The sequence below is a fragment of the Ursus maritimus genome, unplaced genomic scaffold, assembly GCF_017311325.1.
Source record: "Ursus maritimus isolate PB19 unplaced genomic scaffold, ASM1731132v1 scaffold_3, whole genome shotgun sequence".
Classification (NCBI taxonomy): domain Eukaryota; kingdom Metazoa; phylum Chordata; class Mammalia; order Carnivora; family Ursidae; genus Ursus; species Ursus maritimus.
In genome coordinates, this window is record NW_024425563.1 from 1518870 (window position 1) to 1537865 (window position 18996).

Consider the following 18996-nt stretch of genomic DNA (forward strand, 5'->3'; position numbering starts at 1 on the left):
TAATTCAAATATTTAATCAATAATTTTCCTAAAGCATCAAATACATTGATTCGCAAAAAAAACACCATGTGTGGCAACAAAACATTTAAAACAGCCTTTACCTACCTCCTAAGACCAGCCAACCGTCCTTGCTCCCCAGCTACAGCTGCAAGAACTCTGAGAAGGGTCATGAGGCTCTCACCTAGGACTCCCGGGACCAACACACATGCCAGAGCCCTACATTCCCCATCTGGTCTCCCAGGGGCAACTGCCATTACAGGGGACAGGCAATACCAGAAAAATAAGAGCCCTTGGAGGGGCTGAGACACCCACCCACGTGCCTTCTCTTCTCAGGTGTACCCAGCATCAGGGAGGATTCCTCCCGCTATCTGCAGACACTGCCAGGAGAAAGTGGCTTCTCTCCTGCATTCAGGTGCCAAAAAAGAAGCAAACGTATGTCGAAGAGCCAACCATGTAAACTAAAGTACAGGTGCCCACAAAGGCCTCGGGCAGGTGGAAACTGCACCCAGCACACACGTGAAACTGCGTCTGCCTCATGGGGGTGAACTCTTCCCAACAGGCAGCCATTAACCCTGAAATCATTACAATGAAACAATCTGAAAGCTCAGTCCCTTGGTCACATTAGCCACATTTCAAGAGCCCCACAGCCACATGTGGCTACTGATCTCCACTCTGGAAAGCACAGGCAGACACCAGAGCTTACAGCCCATGGGGCTAGTCTAAAACAGCCTAACAGAAATCAATTCAAGATTAAAGGAAATTTAGATGAGGAGTGGGAAAAGAATTCTCTCACTACATAATCTTTTCTAGTGCAAATTCTGAAACTTCTCTCATTTCCCACTAACAGGACCTACTACTATATTTTAAGGGAGCTACAGAAAAGCAACACTTTCTATTCTTTCAGTTAAGAACAAATACTTCTGGGGTGTCTGCCTGGCTCAGTCGAAAGAGCATACAACTCTTGACCTCGGGGCTCCAAGTTCAAGCCCCACGTTGGGCACAGAGATGACTTAAATGAATAAAAACTATTAAAATAAGGGGTGCCTGGGTGGCTCAGTCGTTAAGCATCTGCCTTCGGCCCAGGGCGTGATCCCAGGGTCCTGGGATCAAGCCCCACATCAGGCTTCTCTGCTAGGAGCCTGCTTCTTCCTCTCCCACTCCCCTGCTGTGTTCCCTCTCTCGCTGGCTGTCTCTTTAAAACAAACAAACAAATGCTTCTTAGGGCAACCAGTTTATTAATCCACGAAATTTCCAACAAAATCTGCCTGACCAAGGGAAAAAAATTAACTCCATCTCTTTAGTAAACCCACTAACCTAATCAGCATCAACCAAAAGGATTACACCTCCTCCAATAAGCTTCATAACCCACCATGCCAGGACTTCCAGAAAGCATATCACACAGGTCACTGGTAGCTAAACACAAGTGAGTACCATCTCTCCCTCTGTTTTTTTTTGTTGTTGTTTTTTGTTTTGTTTGTTTTAGATTTTATTTATTTATTTATTTGACAGAGAGAGAGCTTGAGCAGAGGGAGCAGCAGGCAGAGGAATAAGCAGACTCTCCCCGCTGAGAGGCTTAATCCCAGGACCCTGGGATCACGACCTGAGCTGAAAGCAGACACTTAACCCACTGAGCCACCCAGGCTCTGCTCGATCTCTCAAATAAACACATAAAATTTTTAAAAATAAATAAATAAACCAAAGCATTCTGTTCTTCTAGAGGTCTGCCCTCAGGGGAAACTGTTCTACCAGAGCCCAATCTTCCTGGGGCAGGGAAATACCCAACTCCAGTCCCCTCGAGCCCTCCCTGGCCCTCCCTGGCCCGTGTGAGGGAGGGGAACTGGAAAACACTGGTGAAGTGGACCACAAGGCGAAGACCTACTCCTGGGACGGTGGAAACCTCCCTCTCCCCCCACCTGGCCTCCACATCACTGAAGGCCTGCAGGCAGCAGCTGCTTTTGCCCGGTCCATCACGCCCACCTCTAAACTAAACAATACAAGGCACAGTAGAAGGCGAGACACAGTCTGACAAGCCTAACCAAGCATCAGGACAAGACAGACACAGCAGAAATGTTGGAATCATCAAACCAAGAATTTGGTAAAACTAGGATTAATACGCCAAGAGCTTAAATGGAAAACGTAGACACCTTGCTAGAATAGATGAGTAATGTAAGCAGAGGTGAAAATTCTAGGAGTGAAAAAGAAATGCCAGGGACCAAAACCCCAGCAAAAATGAGGAATGCCTTTGATGAGCTTATTTGCAAACTGGGCATGGCTGAGGAATCCGACAGAATGATGGGAACTCGGAAAACTGGACAAGGGGAAAAGCAGACTGACGATGGCATGCCAACAAGCTGTGTGACGAGCAGGGACCGGAGTGGGAGAAAGGAGTGGAGACAGTGCTCTGAAGCATCAGTCAGCTCTGAAGCAATGGAAAGCAATAAATGACTGACAACTTCCCCCAAATTCATGTCAGGCACCAAACTACACATCCAGAAGATCAGAGATCACCATGTGGGATAAATGCCAAGAAAAACGACACTTCAGCATTATCACGCTCCAACTTCAGAAAATCAAAAACAAAAAAATCTTCAAAGAAGCTAGAGGGAAAAAACACCTTACCTATAAGGAAACAAATATAAGAATTGCACCCATGCAAGAAAGGAAAGAGTGAAATAGTTTTACGGGGGCGGGGGGGGGGATGAACGGGACAGGGATGGACACACCAACCAACCTCCAATTCTGCAGCCTGCAAAATTATCCTTCAAAAGTTAATAAAGACGGTCTCTGACCAACAAAAATTGAGGGACTTAGTTGCCAGTAAATCTGCCTTGCAAGAAATACTAAAAGTCCTTCAAAGAGAAGAAAAGGGATAGGAGAAAAACTCAGATCAACCCAGACCAATATAAGCAGCATTAGAGAAAGGGTAAGTGGCTATAAAATAAACTTTCTCTTATTCTTAATTAATCCAACAGAGAACAGTTCAAATTAACAGCAATAATGTACTTCTGCGAAGACATGTGTTTAGGTCTAAGTGGAGTGAACAGAACTCCACCGAAGGAGGGAAGAATGAGGAGCTGCTGTCATAAGGCACCTGTCACGTGACTGTGCACTTAGGTTAGTTGTAAACATACAACCAGTAAAAAAGGTAAAAAGGGTAACATGCTAAAGAAAGAAAATGGAATCACCAGCAAAAGCCATGAACATAAACAATTTGTCTGATGTTAATCCAACTAAATCAACAGTCGCCGCGGACGGACATCAACGGCCTGAATAAAGCACTCTGAAACCCGCCTGAAACAATGTCTCCTGTGCTACTGACTGACCCACTCCATTCTCAGCCAGCCTCCTCTCAGACACCCTGCCACGCCACGGGCTTTGCCCACTCACCCAGCTAACCACATCCGAAACCCAAGAGCTCCTAAGAGTTAACCCCCTCCCCCAACCTCCATTAACTATTCACCTACTAACCCACCAGTTACCCCCTCTATCTCCCCTACTTTTCCCTCTCCCCACCTAACTCCCATTTAACAGACTTTACCAATTTCTGGTCTGATTTGTACTTTTCATGCCTCTCACCTCCAACATTTTAAAAACTCAATTTATTAATGGGTATGCTGTAATATCCACAAAAACCACAAGTTAGAAATGCTAGTTATTTTTTTCTGCAACAATTTGGATGAAAAAAGTTTCATTAGTTTACTACCAAAAACTATCACGCACATCATCTTGCAGGGGACACAGCATCAAAGGCTGGCACCTGATTTCATCCTATGTGCAAACCAGACTTCGCCTTCTGTCTGCACTCTGGCCTGAGTGTATCCTTTGCCTGGAATGCTTACCGTGTGCCCCTCCCAGGTGCATTCTTCATCCACACCCAGAGTCAAGGTTACCTCCTCACCTGAGGACACACTTCCAGGTAGCCTTCTTGACACTGGCTTGCATCTTGTACATGCCTCCATTACAACGTCCATCAGCTTCTCATACCCATAGGCCCCTTGAGGGCAGGACCCACACCATATTACCTTTAGAATCTCAGTAATCCATCTCCCGACAAAAAATGAGGCTTACTGAACTAGTAGGTCCAGAGTTACTCTGCACTACAGAACTTCAGGGAACTAGTGAAGTTCCTTTATGTTCCTTATGTTCCAATAGGTGAATAAGCTGAAGATGCAGCTGTTCCTCAGTATGTATGCTACTCGGTAATGTGAACGTCGTCGGTGCACAGAGGGTCTGCAGTCCCTAATTAAACCTTCCAAAGGTTTCGCTTTTACGGAGACTTCAGCAAGTTAGCAAAAATCTGACTGGCTGTCACTTAGTCTAGACCAGGATCTTTTTCAGGTTAGGTGGGTCAGTAACACTCTGAGGACTCTCCGGAGGCCATCACGACCTAGTTGCCTGAAGGTCAATTCTTGTGCCAACATAGGAAACACCCCATTTTTCCCAATCTGTGTTCAGCCAAACGACACTGCATGTGACTTGAATGCACCCGCTGCCTATAAGGCTAAACCCAGGCAGTGAAAGCCATTTAAATTAGCATCTAATTAAACTTTTCAGAGAGCACCCAAAGTTGAATGTGGCAAGTAAAAAATACAAGTATAAAAGTATAAAGGTGTTAAGCCACACAGCCGTCATCACACTGCAATATACGAATGTATAAAGCCAACACACACACCTCCAACGTACATCATATGCCAATCTCATCTCAAAAAAATTAAAGAATTCAGAATTAAATCATCACAATGAGAAAACATAAGTAACACAAGAACACACACGGGGATGTGGAGGCAACCAGAGCAGAGTTCCCCATCTGCCGGAGAGCAGCCAGCTGACGCTGCAGAGGCCCTTGGGCGGCTCAGACACCGGTGGCGCAGCTTCTGTGCTTACGGTGAGAACGGTGCCAGGGGGCACGGGCACTGTGGACAGTGAATACCCGGACACAGCTGACACCGGAGCCCGTCCTGTGTCAAGCACTAGCTCAGACACCAGAAGGGCAGGACTACTGTCCTTATTTCTGCGTCAGCAAAGCTGAGGACCCGAGCCAGTACCCACCCAGGGCCGAGAGCTGCCCACCCCAGTGCTGCTGCACCAGGGGTCCAGATCAGACCCCAGCCCTCCACGCAGGCACTGCCCTTGTCACCACCACGCTGTCGCACAAGCGTCTCATGAGGTGCGTGGGTACGTGTAGGACTTTCTGGGACAGAAAAATGTGTAGGATGCTGCCTACCCACCTTCCACAAAGGCTGCACCAATTTACATCCTAACCGGGGTCAGCAGCCTGAGTTTCCCCAGCCCTCGGACACAACACTAACCTGTTTGAACTTTCCAACCGGTTAAGTGACGCTTGCTCTGTTCTGCACCCACAAAGCGAAGCACCTTTTAATGTTCAAGAGCTATCTGACGTGCTTCCCCCTGAACTACCAGGTCTACGTCCTTCGCCCATTTTTCCACCTAACTGTTGGCCTTCGTGTTTTTATTTTTTAACCATACAAAGGCCCCTAGAAACCAAGCTTTAACTATTCCCCAGCTGGGTACCACACATTGCTAGGGCTGAAAACAAGTGGTCAGTCAATACAGAGTGCTCCTACCCACGTAAGACGGAGTACAACTAGACTCTGCAAGAGTCTGGGAAGTACAGGGCAGGCACCACAATCTGCCAGCGCAGGGGCTCCAGAGAAAGGAGCACGTACAAACAGAAACCTATAAAGATGGCGGCCTACAGAGTCCTACTATGCATGGGGAAGGAATAAAACTTCTCTGAGGATTCTTAGGCCCGATCCAAAAGATGCTCTCTCACCTAACACTGTTGGCCTATGAATCTGCATTTTAAACAAGCACCTCAGCTGAGCGATACAAGTACTGATCTACAATACAAACCCAAGGTTGCCAGTCTACTTATCAGAAGGAATTCTGACTAGGCCAAATTAACAAAATATTTAAATGTTATTGCATGCCCAATATATGCCAGATACTGTATATCCTCATCTCATCTTCTCAAGGAGAAGCCTGCACCCATGACGCTGTACCCAAATGATCATGGACTAGTTTCTCTCTAGAAAGATGAGTTCCTACTTCATTTAGGCTACATTTCAACAGTCCTGTCAACACAGACACAAATCCTGTGGTCTAAAGCTTTGGCTCATCTGAGAAGACAGCTGCTGGAGTAAAGAGATTAGTCCTCACAACGCACCTGCCCACTAAGTGTGAATGCCTTCTCCTTCCCAGATAGTCTTTGGATTAAGGGTCTCTTTCGTCTTAACTCCTAAGGGTCCAACCCTGCCCATTAAGATTCTCGCTTTCTCCAAGTAGATGTTACAATTTTGAAAAATGAGCTGGAGTATAAACATACGCAGTACCCAAGATGCTCCCTCAGAGTGAAGACTGGTATTTCAAATACCATTTCCCTACTGTGGCTTGCTACTTTAGCCCATGTACCATGACCGGGATTCCGACACAGCGAGTTGTGATTCCCAAAGCAAAGCCAGCTACAATCTCCTACAATTATTCTACAGGTAAATTAAGCCATTATTATTTACGTTTACAAGTTTTATTACTAGAGAATTCTTGACGGTAGAATTCTGGGTAAACTAAGTCTGGTCCTTTTTTCTAAGTATCTGAGATTTCTCCTTTACTATCAAGAGGAAAAAAAATGCATAGATTTTTCTTTCTTTTTTTTTTTTTTAATGTGTGCCCTTTGACCTACATCACTGGAATAGGGAGGTTTTTTGGTTTTTAAAGATTTTATTTATTTGACAAAGAGAAAGACAGCCAGCGGGAGAGAGAACACAATCAGGGGGAGTGGGAGAGGAAGAAGCAGGCTCCCAGTGGAGCAGGAAGCCTGATGAGGGGCTTGATCCCAGGACCCTGGGATCACGCCCTGAGCTGAAGCCTAATGACTGAGCCACCCAGGCGCCCCAAAAATGCATAGATTTCTCACCCAAACTGCCTTCACTAACTTTTATTCCTGGGTATCATTGAAGAAGTACCAGAAAGGCACTCTATGGGCTCCCAAACCTCTCAGTTACCTTTAAAAACTCACTTTATTCACTTTAAGACTTCCTCTGACCAATCTAACCACCTCATTTTCCTCTAAATACATGGATAATTTCTAAGAAGGCAGCCCCTTGAATTAAGTACTCCTTATCATTTGCAGGCAACACTCTGCAGAAAAGGAAAAACTCTAGCTACAAAGAGAACACTCCTGCTCCAAAACAAAGATTTAAGTTCAATGTAACAAGATATCCAAGGACACCACTAAACCAGTACAAATTTACTACCCACTCCAAATACCACCTCCCCCTCCACCCCACCCCAGAAACAAGCCATAGACAGAAATGATCTCTGCGGGATAAGGCAAAGATGAGGAAACAGCATGAAGTTTGGTCTCAGAGAAAATGTGGGACCAGAACCCTCTCCTAATATTCCCTTCACCTAGAGGACCTTATGTGATTTCGGAGGCACTGCTTAGTTTCCATGTACTCGTCCATGAAACCTCTCTACTATCGGCTCTGACTATAAATACATCCGTGTTATTTGATGAGCTATGTGAGGTGCTCCCGGGTGAGTTAGCTCTAAAAAGCCAAGCGTTCTGCACAGCTTAGTTGGCCCCCTGCAGTTACGAAACCTTGCTTTTACTATTTTCTAAAAGAGAGAGAAACCTCAAGAACTCATGTGCCCAATGTGACTGCTGCAAATACCTCATCCTCCTAGACGTCTACAGACCACCCGAGTCAAGGTCCTCAAGTGTGGTATACGACTTAGACACCTTCACATTCCGAGGTGTTGTTACTCTGTATCTCAAATGTTGGCCACCCACCAAATAAGAGGTTACTGGACAGAGGTGACCCTCTTTCCACAAGACCTTTCTCAAATATCTCTCCACCCAACCTCTAACAAACCTTGCTCTGATTGCGGGGGGGGGGGGGGAACAAAAACCTCCTTTGTTCCTTTCCAGTATGAGACTCAACACTGAAAGTGGAGAAAACCCTCCTTCTTGCACAATGCCTTTTCTTATCCACCCACAGACTGCCGCTCATTATACAATATTTTAACAGAATTCGAGGGGAAGGTCATATATCCACTGAACACATTCCCCCTCTTTAACAACCCAGCAAATCAAAATACTCATTACTTCTACTAACTCAGAAAAAGGATAGGGACACTGGGCGGCTCAGTCAGTTGGTTAAGCATCCGCCTTCAGCTCAGGTCACGATTCCAGAGTCCTGGGATCAGTCCCGCATCCAACACCTTGCTTGGGGGGGAGCCTGCTTCTCCCTCTGCCTGCTCTGACTGTGCTTCCCCTGCTTGTGCAGGCTCTGACAAATAAATAAAATCTTAAAAAAAAAAAAAAAAGGAATAATTGTAAAGAAACTTTTAATTTTTAAGATTTTATTTTCAAGTAATCTCCACACCCAACATGGGGTTTGAATTTACAACCAACCAGAGATCAAGAGTCACACTCTCTACCCACTAAGCCACCCAGGTGCCCCAAGGAACCATTTTTTTAAATGTTGAATTCTTGTGTGGCATCAAGCTAATTTAGTGTAATGCTGTTTGCTTAATGGAAATGAAAGCCCGCAAGATGTTTAACAAGAAACAAATCTGGGGGCATCTGGGTGCCTCAGTCAGTTAAGTGTCTGCCTTGAGGGTCCTGGGACGGAGCCCTGCATCAGGCTCTCTGCTCAGCGGGGAGACTGCATCTCCCTCTCCTTCTACTGCTCCCCCTCTGCTTGTGCTTTCTCTGTCAAATAAAATCTTTTAAAAGGGAGGGCAAAGGAGGAAAAGAAGAGAAGAGAGAAGAGAAACAGATCTGGAGGAATTTCCTATGTGTCATTTCTTTACCTGAGAATTCCCATAAGAAAACATGGGGGGGAGGGACTCAGAGAAGTGAACTACTATCACTCCTTATCACAAACCATCCACTTGTATATCTATCTTGTTACCCAGTATGCCCTCAAGTATTCCTGAAACAAACAAGGAAACTACTTCCATTGAACTCAAGATCTGAGACCACTGATTGCCAAAACTGGTTATCAACTGTTAGACACTTAACAGGCACAACTAATTTCCTTTTGTTAAAATAAAATAGACACATGCAAGTACCCAGTCCTGGTACTTGTGAACTCAAACTGGATATTTTTGCCCCCAACTTTCCTAAAGTCTGGATTCCATTATTAATCACAGGGGGTAATCAGGACAAAGAGAAACCATGACGAATCCAAACCAAACACGGTTTTCTCAGCACTGTGGGTCTGGGACGACGCCTTAGGCACAAAAGGAGCACAGAGGTGATGATTCCAGGGCTACCCTAGAGGAACACACAGGAAGGTCCTATAACCCTGTTGCTGGTTTAAAGGAGAATAAGAATTTTAAAGGGTACAAATCACATGCTACCAGAAGAAATCACCCTTCCAAACACAACCGATCCTTGCAACTGAACTTAAGAATCCTAAAATAACTGGAGTATTTTGATAAACAAATACATGCCAAAAAAATCAAACAACCACCCACCACCTCACAACCCATGAAGTTCTACTGCCTCACAACCATCCGTGGTGGCTGCTGTGTTTTACTTAGGATGGCCAAAACTCCTTACCAATGTTGAGAGGGTAAAAGTTTCGAGAAAACCAAGCTATGCCCAAATAAGCAAGAGCTTTTGAAACAAGGTATTAGAGGTATAAATAAAACAAACTGCTTTCCACTTTGACATATAATACAACCCTTAGAAATTTAACTACCTTTATAATTTTTTTCAAGATTTTATTTTTAAGTAATCTCTATACCCAACATGGAGCTCCAACTTAAGACCCTGAGACCAAGAGTGGCACACATCACTGACGCAGCCAGCCAGGAGCCCCCAACCTTTATAATTTCTTTTTCAGAAATTAATTTTCCCCACCTTAAAAATGAGGTAGTTAAAGAAATAGTAAGAAAAATAATAGGTATTTTTAAACTTACTTCTTTCGTAGGTAGGATATTAATACAAAAGGGTCAACTGTGATTCTGCATGCCTCCCTAAAAACACGAAGTTTGAAAAACACCTATAATCCATACATAATAAAAGCATCAAAGTTATCCAAGCTGAGTTACCCATTAAGTCATTTCCTCCAATTAGGTTTTAAATGGTCTTTCCACACCACCTTGCCAACTCAGTTGGAAGAACATGTGAGGACTCATCATCCTGGGGTTGTTAGTTCAAGCCCCAAGTTGGGGGTAGAGATTACAATCAATCGTCCTTCCATACCTACATTATCATTTCTACCACTATTCTTATCTTCACCAACCTTGCTGTTCTTCTCTTTACCTCCTGAATTTGAAGTTCTCACAAATCCTATTTATCAAAGGACAGCATTTGTTAATCCTTGCCACTGTCCCCATCCTAATTCCCTAATAAACCTGCAATTACACCCATGTCACCACTAGGTGGTGTCCTGGACAAATTAAAAGCAAACCAGATTTCTGACACAGACCACCCCCACTCTAAACTAGATTCAGTTCCAAGATAAAAGCAAAAAAAAAAGGGGGGGGGCTTTTATATATTCTGTTAAAATATCAACTTACAAATAGAGGCTGATTCCATTCACTTGATCCTTACCAACAGACATCAGAAAAGGTATGTAATCACCCTTAAGCATTAACCAACACAGCAGCTGAGCTTTAATGGGCAGGCCCATCAACTGTACCCTCAATGGAAGGTACAGGAAACATCACCAAGGTGACACAGTCAGCATTACATTGCAACCCTGAAAAGCTGAATTTAAAATAACTCACTGAGGGCGCCTGGGTGGCTCAGTCAGTTAAATGTCTGCCTTCTGCACGGGTCATGATCTCAGAGTCCTGGGATAGAGGTCCAGATAGGTCTCCAGGCTCAGCAGGGGAGTCTGCTTCTCCCTCTGCCTCTGTCCCTGCCCACGTGCTCTCTTTCACTCACCCTCTCTCTCTCTCTCAAATAAATAAAATCTTTAAAAAAAAATAAATGAGTTTTAAAGTGCATATGCATACACCATCCCACCCCAAACCTGGTTTTTGAGTTTGCTAGGTCGGAAACTACTGAGGGTGGGAATTTGTATTGTATTTGTAACAACTGTATTTGTTTAAAACTGTCCAAAACGACTTTTAATACAGGGGAAAATGGGGGCGCCTGGGTGGCACAGCGGTTAAGTGTCTGCCTTCGGCTCAGGGCATGATCCCAGCGTTATGGGATCGAGCCCCACATCAGGCTCCTCCGCTATGAGCCTGCTTCTTCCTCTCCCACTCCCCCTGCTTGTGTTCCCTCTCTAGCTGGCTGTCTCTATCTCTGTCGAATAAATAAAGAAAATCTTTAAAAAAAAAAAAAATACAGGGGAAAATGGTTCTCCTCTTTAATTCTTACGCCTACAAAAAATAATGGGTTTGCTGAAAGAGAAAAGCTATTGTATGCCATTTAACTGCAGGTACACTGTCATTCCATGTCCATAATTTAGTCTTCAGAATATTACTCAAACAATACTCCCCACCCAGCCCTCCAGATAAGTCTGTCCTGCAGCCAGAAATACCTCTCAAGTATACCAATGTCAAATCAAGAAAGTAAACTGGCTCCGTCAGTTAAGAGGCTGCCTTCAGGGGCGCCTGGGTGGCACAGCGGTTAAGCGTCTGCCTTCGGCTCAGGGCGTGATCCCGGCGTTACAGGATCGAGCCCCACATCAGGCTCCTCCACTATGAGCCTGCTTCTTCCCCTCCCACTCCCCCTGCTTGTGTTCCTTCTCTCGCTGGCTGTCTCTATCTCTGTCAAATAAATAAATAAAAATCTTTAAAAAAAAAAAACATTCCATGTCCATAATTTAGTCTTCAGAATATTACTCAAACAATACTCCCCACCCAGCCCTCCAGATAAGTCTGTCCTGCAGCCAGAAATACCTCTCAAGTATACCAATGTCAAATCAAGAAAGTAAATTTAAAACACTGATGTTTGGGGCGCCTGGGTGGCTCCGTCAGTTAAGAGGCTGCCTTCAGCTCAGGTCATGCATGATCTCAGAGCCCTGGAATCGAGCCCCACGACGGGCTCTCTCCTCAGCGGGGAGTCCACTTCTCCCCTCTCAGTCTCCATCTGTGTTCTCTTTCAAATAAATAAAATCTTTAAAAAACAAAATAAAACACTGATGGTATTTTCTTTGAAAACGGTGAATTCATCTTAAATTCTTTAAAGCCTCCTAAACTCCCAATCTTGCCATCTTCCACAGCAACAAGTTGAGGCTGCTTTGGCCCAACTCAAAATCCAACTTCTTAGCCTGCACACCTACAAACCACTACACCAAGCAATTTACTTCCCGAATTCACGTGTGCGTAAGCTAGAACATTCCACAGCTCACTATATAATATGCATAAAAGGCACTCATCTTTTCGTTACACAGCATACAAATACCCAAAGAAGCGAAAAGTCTAAATTTACCAGAAAGGATCTGAGGGTGGGGTGGAGCCTGGGAGAGACAGGAGGGAAATACATAGTACTGAAAACACTTTTGGTGAGCGTAATTACTAGAAAAAAATGATTAAACCTGAAAAATAATCAGCAAAAAGTCAAATGGTAAGGTTTTGTTATCTTTCCTTTTGTTGGTCGTTTAACCCGACACTTTACTAACTCAACTCCAAGTCTTCTCAGATGCCAGCCAAAACTGAAACAGAAACGCTGAGAAACGCAGCGGCCGCGATCCTCCGTGGTGGTGACCTTCGCCCACGGGCACTTCCCTTCCGAGCTTACGTGAGAAAGGGACAAGGTTTACATCTCTTACTAACAACCACGACTCCCTCAGAAAACCTTCTCGAGGCAACACAAAGTCTGCAATTGACTCTTCCTGAGCCAATTCTTTCCTTACTTGGGCAAAAGTTGATATAAACTTCAGTCTATAATATAAACTACAGTACACTTCGAAGTCAAACAAACCAAACTGACTTTTTCGGCTGAAATCCAGGCATTTTGCTCAACAACAAACTTTTGGAAAATCACAGGGAAGTTCCGGGAACGCGGCTTCGCGTCTCCTGGAGCCGCTTCCTGGTCTCCGTGCTTCGCAGCGCTGCCTCCCGCGAGGCTTCCACTCTTTTTGCAAACCTACCTCGTTTCTGGCTCTAGGATCATCCACGTGGGGCTTTAAAAAAAAAAGCAATAAGGAGCCCCTCACGCAGCAGGGCCCCTGCCGCTGCGGAGCCCGAGCTCGGGCCCGCGCCCGCGCCGGCCACCCGCGCTCCGCACGGGCCTTGGCCCAACCGCCGGCGCGGGGCGGGCCAAGGGCGAATGCCGCTCCCGACTCCCAGGGCCTCCGGCCCCGCAACGGATCCCCGTGCGCCCCGGCCCGACGCCCACCCCCGAAGCTCCCGGCCTCACGGCCAATGCCGGGGACCCGACGTCCACCCGCGGCCGCAACCCCCGCGCCCCCCGCCTGACGCCCACCCCGACCCCACAACGGGCCCCTGGCCACCGACAGGCATCCCAGGCAGACACCCACTCCGAAACCCCGGCCCCACAGCAGGCCCCAGGTCCCCGACCTCCGGCCCGACCTCCCTCACCGGCCCCACACTGGCCCGAGGCCCGACCCCCGCCTGCGGGCTACCCTCACCGAGGACAGGGAGCCGGTGGCGGGCAGGAGGTGCGGCGGGGCGGCGGCCCGGGTCCCCTCGGCTCCGGCACGGCGGCGCTGGCGGCGGTGGCGGCGGCGGCTCCTCGCGCTTTCCTTTCTCTCCTTTCTCCGACAACAAACAGGAAGTGCGTCACGCGGCGGCGGCGCGGCGACGTGCACTTCCGCCCGGCCCTGACGCCGCGCATGCGCCCCGCCCCGCCCGCCTTCCCGAAGGTTCGTCGAGGCCGGACTTCAGGCGGGGGTGGAGGGGAGGAGCCCCCGCGAGTGCTGTCCCGCGCCCCTCGATGCGGGCTGCGGCGGCCTGTTGTGGAGGCCTGTCCCGCGCCTCTGCCTCCGCCGTGGTCCGGCCCGCCGAGGCCGCCAGCAACCTTGGCTGGCGGGGAAACCCGCGGCCCGGGACAGGCCTCTTTGACGTTGATTTAGCCTAGGCGGTCATGTTTAAGAAACCGCAGGCACAGGTGTCGGTCTGAGCGGAAGCGATCCCTTTGTAAGCGGCCGTTGCTGGACAGAGGGGACGTCGGCGTCCGAGCGTGTCCCCTCCAGTAGCAGGAAGAGAGGGTGACCTCGGCTCTGGAGAGCGCAGACCTGCCTCGCCTGCTGTGCTGCTCCAGCTCCCCTCCTGGAACTGACCCCCAGCCCCACCCCTGCGTGCTGTGCCTCTGCAGCTCGGCTCCTGGAATTGAGCCCCCACCCCCACCTCTCCTCCCCTCCTGGAACTGACTCCCCACCCCAGCATCTTCGGGTTTCCGCTCACGGGCGGTGTTGAAGGCGGGGTCTTGGGCCATTTCAGTGAGCAGCTCGGTTTTCCTGGGGGTCTCCTATGTGTGCAGAAGGTGCACACATTGTTAGACTTCTGTGGGCTTTCCTCCTGTTACTGGGTCTTAGGTCCATTTAATTAGTAAAGGAGCAAAGAACAACTCTTCTCCCCCACTCCGCCAACTGATCTAAGCTCTTGGGATCCTTTAGTAAAAGATACTTTCAACGCTTTTCATTTATAACATCTGATTAATAACCTTCACTATAGGCATCTGGAAGGCTTAGGAGCCCTGGCTCTCGTTTTTCCTACTCTGGGGGCTGAGCTCAGGCTGCCCAAGCTCGGCCTCTCTGGCATGAAGATTATTTTGAGCTGAAGGCAATGGAGAGACCCTGTGAGCTCAACAGAACTTTTTGCCCCTCCCTTAATTGCATGGAAGAATCTAAACTGGGAGTCTTTCCAAGAACAGTGGTTATTACCAGAGATAAATTTTATCTGAGTGACCCATCGAATGGCAGGACAAACATCTAATTAGCAAACGTTTGCTCTTTTTCTTATTGCCCTGTGAATTACATTCCTTCCCTTCAAAGTCCCAGACCCTTACCTTTTTCTTAATTCGGGATGATATATATACCTCATTTTGTCTGACTTGTCTCTGGAATTTCCATGTCTCTGTGGATGCCCCATGTGTAAACTACTAAATTTGATTTTTTTTCCTGCTAATCTATCTCATGTTAATTTGATCCTTAATCCAGGTAGAAAAACCTTGAAGAGAAGAGGAATTCTTGCTCCCTGGCACTACTTAAAAACAAAAGATTGTTTGGGGCGCCTGGGTGGCTCAGTCTTTAAGCGTCTGCCTTCGGCTCAGGGCGTGATCCCACGTTCTGATCCTGGCGTTCTGGGATCGAGCCCCACATTGGGCTCCTCCGCTGGGAGCCTGCTTCTTCCTCTCCCACTCCCCCTGCCTGTGTTCCCTCTCTCGCTGGCTGTCTCTCTCTCTCTGTCAAATAAATAAAATATTTTTTAAAAAATTGTTTTATATTGTGTATATTCTTTTCTTGTGTTTCTTAAACATTCATTGTATCACTACACCATAGTTTTTAGCAAGTGACCTGTTAGCAAAAGAAAACAAAAAAAATTATTTATCTGAGTCAGTTTCCTAGTCTTTCTTTTAGTAGGTTATATAAATGGTTAAAAGGAAGGAATAATACAATATTTGCTTTTGGTATGGACACCTCATGATAAAACCCAAGATAATCTCAGCAGAGAATGGAATTTCATTCAGGTATATGCACAGTTTGGCACTGTCATATGTAAGGGTATATACCAGCCGCTGATGGAGTTTCAGGTCCCTTCCAGTGTTGACAGTACTATCATGTGACATTTCATGTTTAAATAAGTCCCTACAGCAAGTGTGAGCTAATCTTGAAATGCAGACAGGACAGAAACATGAATTTTAAATAGTAAGTGGCAGGCTAGCCATAAATAACTTGTTCATCCTCCCTCCAAAAAAAATAATAATAATATTTATTGAAACATCTGTCAGTGCAGTGAACTGTATTATCAGAAAAACCAAGTAGGAAAAAAAGAAAGAAAGAAAATGTAGAAAAACAAGGCTCCCGCCCTGATGGGATCCACATGGTGCTGCGGGTGAACAGGAATAAACATTAAATGATATGACACTAAATGACATTAAATGACATGGCAATATTTAAGTGACTCTTAAAAAAACTTTTAAGTAAACAACAGGAAGGATATTTCAAAATAAGATTGAGAATTTATTCCAAAGTTAATGTTAGCCCAGATGGTGATGCTATTGGAAACGCCAGGCCAGAGTGCAATCACCTCAAAATGGAACAGCAAGGACTTAAACTGGGGTGAAGCACAGTTAGGGCAGCGTAAGGAGGCAGAGCGCCAGCACGAAGTCAGCCTGCGGGGACAGGGGAGCGCCTGTGTCCGCTCACCCGGACAGAGGCTTCGAACCCCAAGGACGGGACGTAATTGCCTGTGTGGACGGCAAGGACTTTACCCCTTATCTGGTGGGAAAGGGAAGCCAAGCACAGACACACCTGTGGTTTGCAGGATGGGTAGGAGAGTAGGGGGACTTCACGACCTGGTTCCCTCATCTGTAAAATGGAGATGAAAGGCTTGTGGTGAGGGGTGATCGGACGCGCTCATCTCAGCCTGGCTCAGAGCAACAGTCAGTGAATGAGAGCTCTTCTATGTCACGGCCTCTTTGAAAAACTGATGAAAGGTACAAACTTCTCCCCAGAAAAACATGCACGTGACAGGAAGGAACCCGCAGACAGCACGCACACCCTGCCCAGCCCAGCCCAGAGTCCAAGAACCCAGCCGAAGGTCCTCAATGCCAGCTTGGCAATTTTTATCAAACTGTGAAATTCATGTTTGATTCAAGAACAACGTTTATAGAAATTTCCCTAAGGAAATAAATGCAGGAAAGAGAAAAAAGGGTACATACAAGGTTATCAATCACAGCTTTGCAGACAACCAGCTCCTCCTTACCAGGAAGTACCAGGCCAGCCATAAAGACAATTTTTATATATTTGAGAGAAAGAGTGAGAGAGAGAGAGCACAGGAGCAGGGGCAGAGCCCAATATGGGCCTTGAGTCCAGGCCCCTGGGATCACGACCTGATCTGAAGGCAGACACTTAACCAACTGAGCACCCAGGCGCCCCAATGTTGTTCTATTTCTTAACAACCAACATTGTTGTCAAAGATACATTAAGATAGTGGGTATAATATGAAACCGTCTTTATAAAATTATATTCGTGTGTGTGTGTGTGTGTGTGTGTGTGTGTGTGTAGGTGAAAAGTGACCTCAAACTTTCCAGTGGGTTCTTCTCTCCAGCGGGTCTCTTGGCTGGGGCGGAAGACCCTGAGCGCCAAGCATCACCCTGGTGGGAAGTGAAACTACCCCCTGGAGCATAAGGACTGCCCTGGCCCAGTGAGACCCCTGCGTGATTGACTCCAAGACAGGGATCCGGTTGACCTTCAGTGCCTGCGGGCACGGACCCACCCTTCTTTGCCCCACACTTTGCTTATATAAACCCAGAAGTAGTTCTAGCATTTCGTGGAGTCTTTGAGAGACACTAGACCGCTGTCTTCCCAGCGTTGGCCTCAGTGAAATAAATTCCTTTCTTCTTTCACTGCCACTCGTCTCTCTACCTTTGGATTTTGTCAGTGAAAAGTGGCCGAACCCAGTGTGTTTGGGAGCCCCGGAACCAGGTGCTCACGCACCCCCCAGGCCCAGCTACATTACGGGTAAGAGGCTTCTCTGAGGAGAAGAGCATCAGTGTCAAAGTTCACAAGCTTCCCCGATGACAGTGGGCAGCCAAGGACCGGGGCGGACAGTGGAGGCCTTGCAGAAAGGGCATGCAGCCCTAATGTGTGGTCACCAGACTTTTTCATTCCTTCTGTGACATCTCAAGTCGCAGCACATTATAACCTCTGCAGCCCAGGGTCTGCTTTGCAAGTGAAAGGGGACCTTGAGGAATGAGTGCGGGGCAGAGTTCGTACTGAGGGGCAAGCAGCCTGCCGGGGGTCCCTAGAAGAAGGGAGTCACTTTAGAAGGAGACAAATCATGCTGGGACAACAAAAAAACCACGATGCTGACAGCTTTGGAAGTGTTCTGCACTCCACAAGGGCAATCATGAGGATCTGTGCTTGACCAGACATGGTAGGATCAAGGAAAGGGGAGATAAACTCCATTCCATACAGGAAAGGTTTCTAACCAGGAGGAGTTCCCATCACAGACACTGGGTGATGAAGGGGAGGGGCCGGTGTGGGCGCGAGAAGAGTGAAGCTGTGGGCCCTGAGGACAGAGGGGTGGTGAAGGGGGTGTAACGAAAACTACGGGGAAGACCATGTCACCAGTTATTACCTGGGGCTTCAAAGACCCCCTCAAAGCTGAACTTGTTAGGAATGAGTCGGACGGTCAGGGCCGGGGTCCCCAACAAGAAAATATGGAGTGAGGGGTGCCTGGGTAGCGCAGTTGTTAAAGCGTCTGCCTTTGGCTCAGGGCGTGATCCCGGCATTCCGGGATCGAGTCCCACATCGGGCTCCTTTGCTGGGAGCCTGCTTCTTCCTCTCCCACTCCCCCTGCTTGTGTTCCCTCTCTCGCTGGCTGTCTCTGTCAAATAAATAAATAAAATCTTAAAAAATAAAAATAAAAAAGAAAAGAAAATATGGAGTGAGAGCTGAGAGAAACAGCACGGACACCCCGCCATGCAGCTTCGACAGGAACCAACTAGCTCTGCTCTGCAGCCTCTGCAGAGAACACTTCTGCAAAACATCCTTAATCAAGACAATTAGCCACAAGGCGTGTGTCCCCATCGATGTGGAAAACAAAGGCAGAAGGAGACACGGACAAAAGTAAATGTTCTGATTGCCTACAGCCCGCTGACAAATACGTGAGGCAGGCAGAGTACGATGCTCCTCCAGGAAGCTCCGTCTCAATGTGAGCGCTCTGCTGGGGGGAGAAGCAGCCAGGTCTCGGGTATCCTGCGAGTCTTCTCTACAGCGTAGGAAAGTCCTTTCGGAACTTCCCTTATCTTTACTGCCCCCAACCCCCAAGTATATGATCAATTACAATCACTTCCCAGGGCGGCAGCAGCTC

General features: G+C 47.2%; 1 protein-coding gene across 5 annotated transcripts in view; it reads right to left on the reverse strand.

The window, feature by feature from the left end:
• The window catches only part of DNAJB6 (DnaJ heat shock protein family (Hsp40) member B6), a 71930-nt gene extending 58202 nt beyond the window's left edge, over positions 1 to 13728 (reverse strand). For all 5 annotated transcript variants that reach the window (XM_040643751.1, XM_040643752.1, XM_040643750.1 and 2 more), the window contains exon 1: positions 13587 to 13728. The gene's annotated coding sequence lies outside the window, so the exon portion shown is untranslated. The remainder of the gene's footprint in view (positions 1 to 13586) is intronic.
• Between the last annotated feature and the right edge of the window lie 5268 nt (positions 13729 to 18996).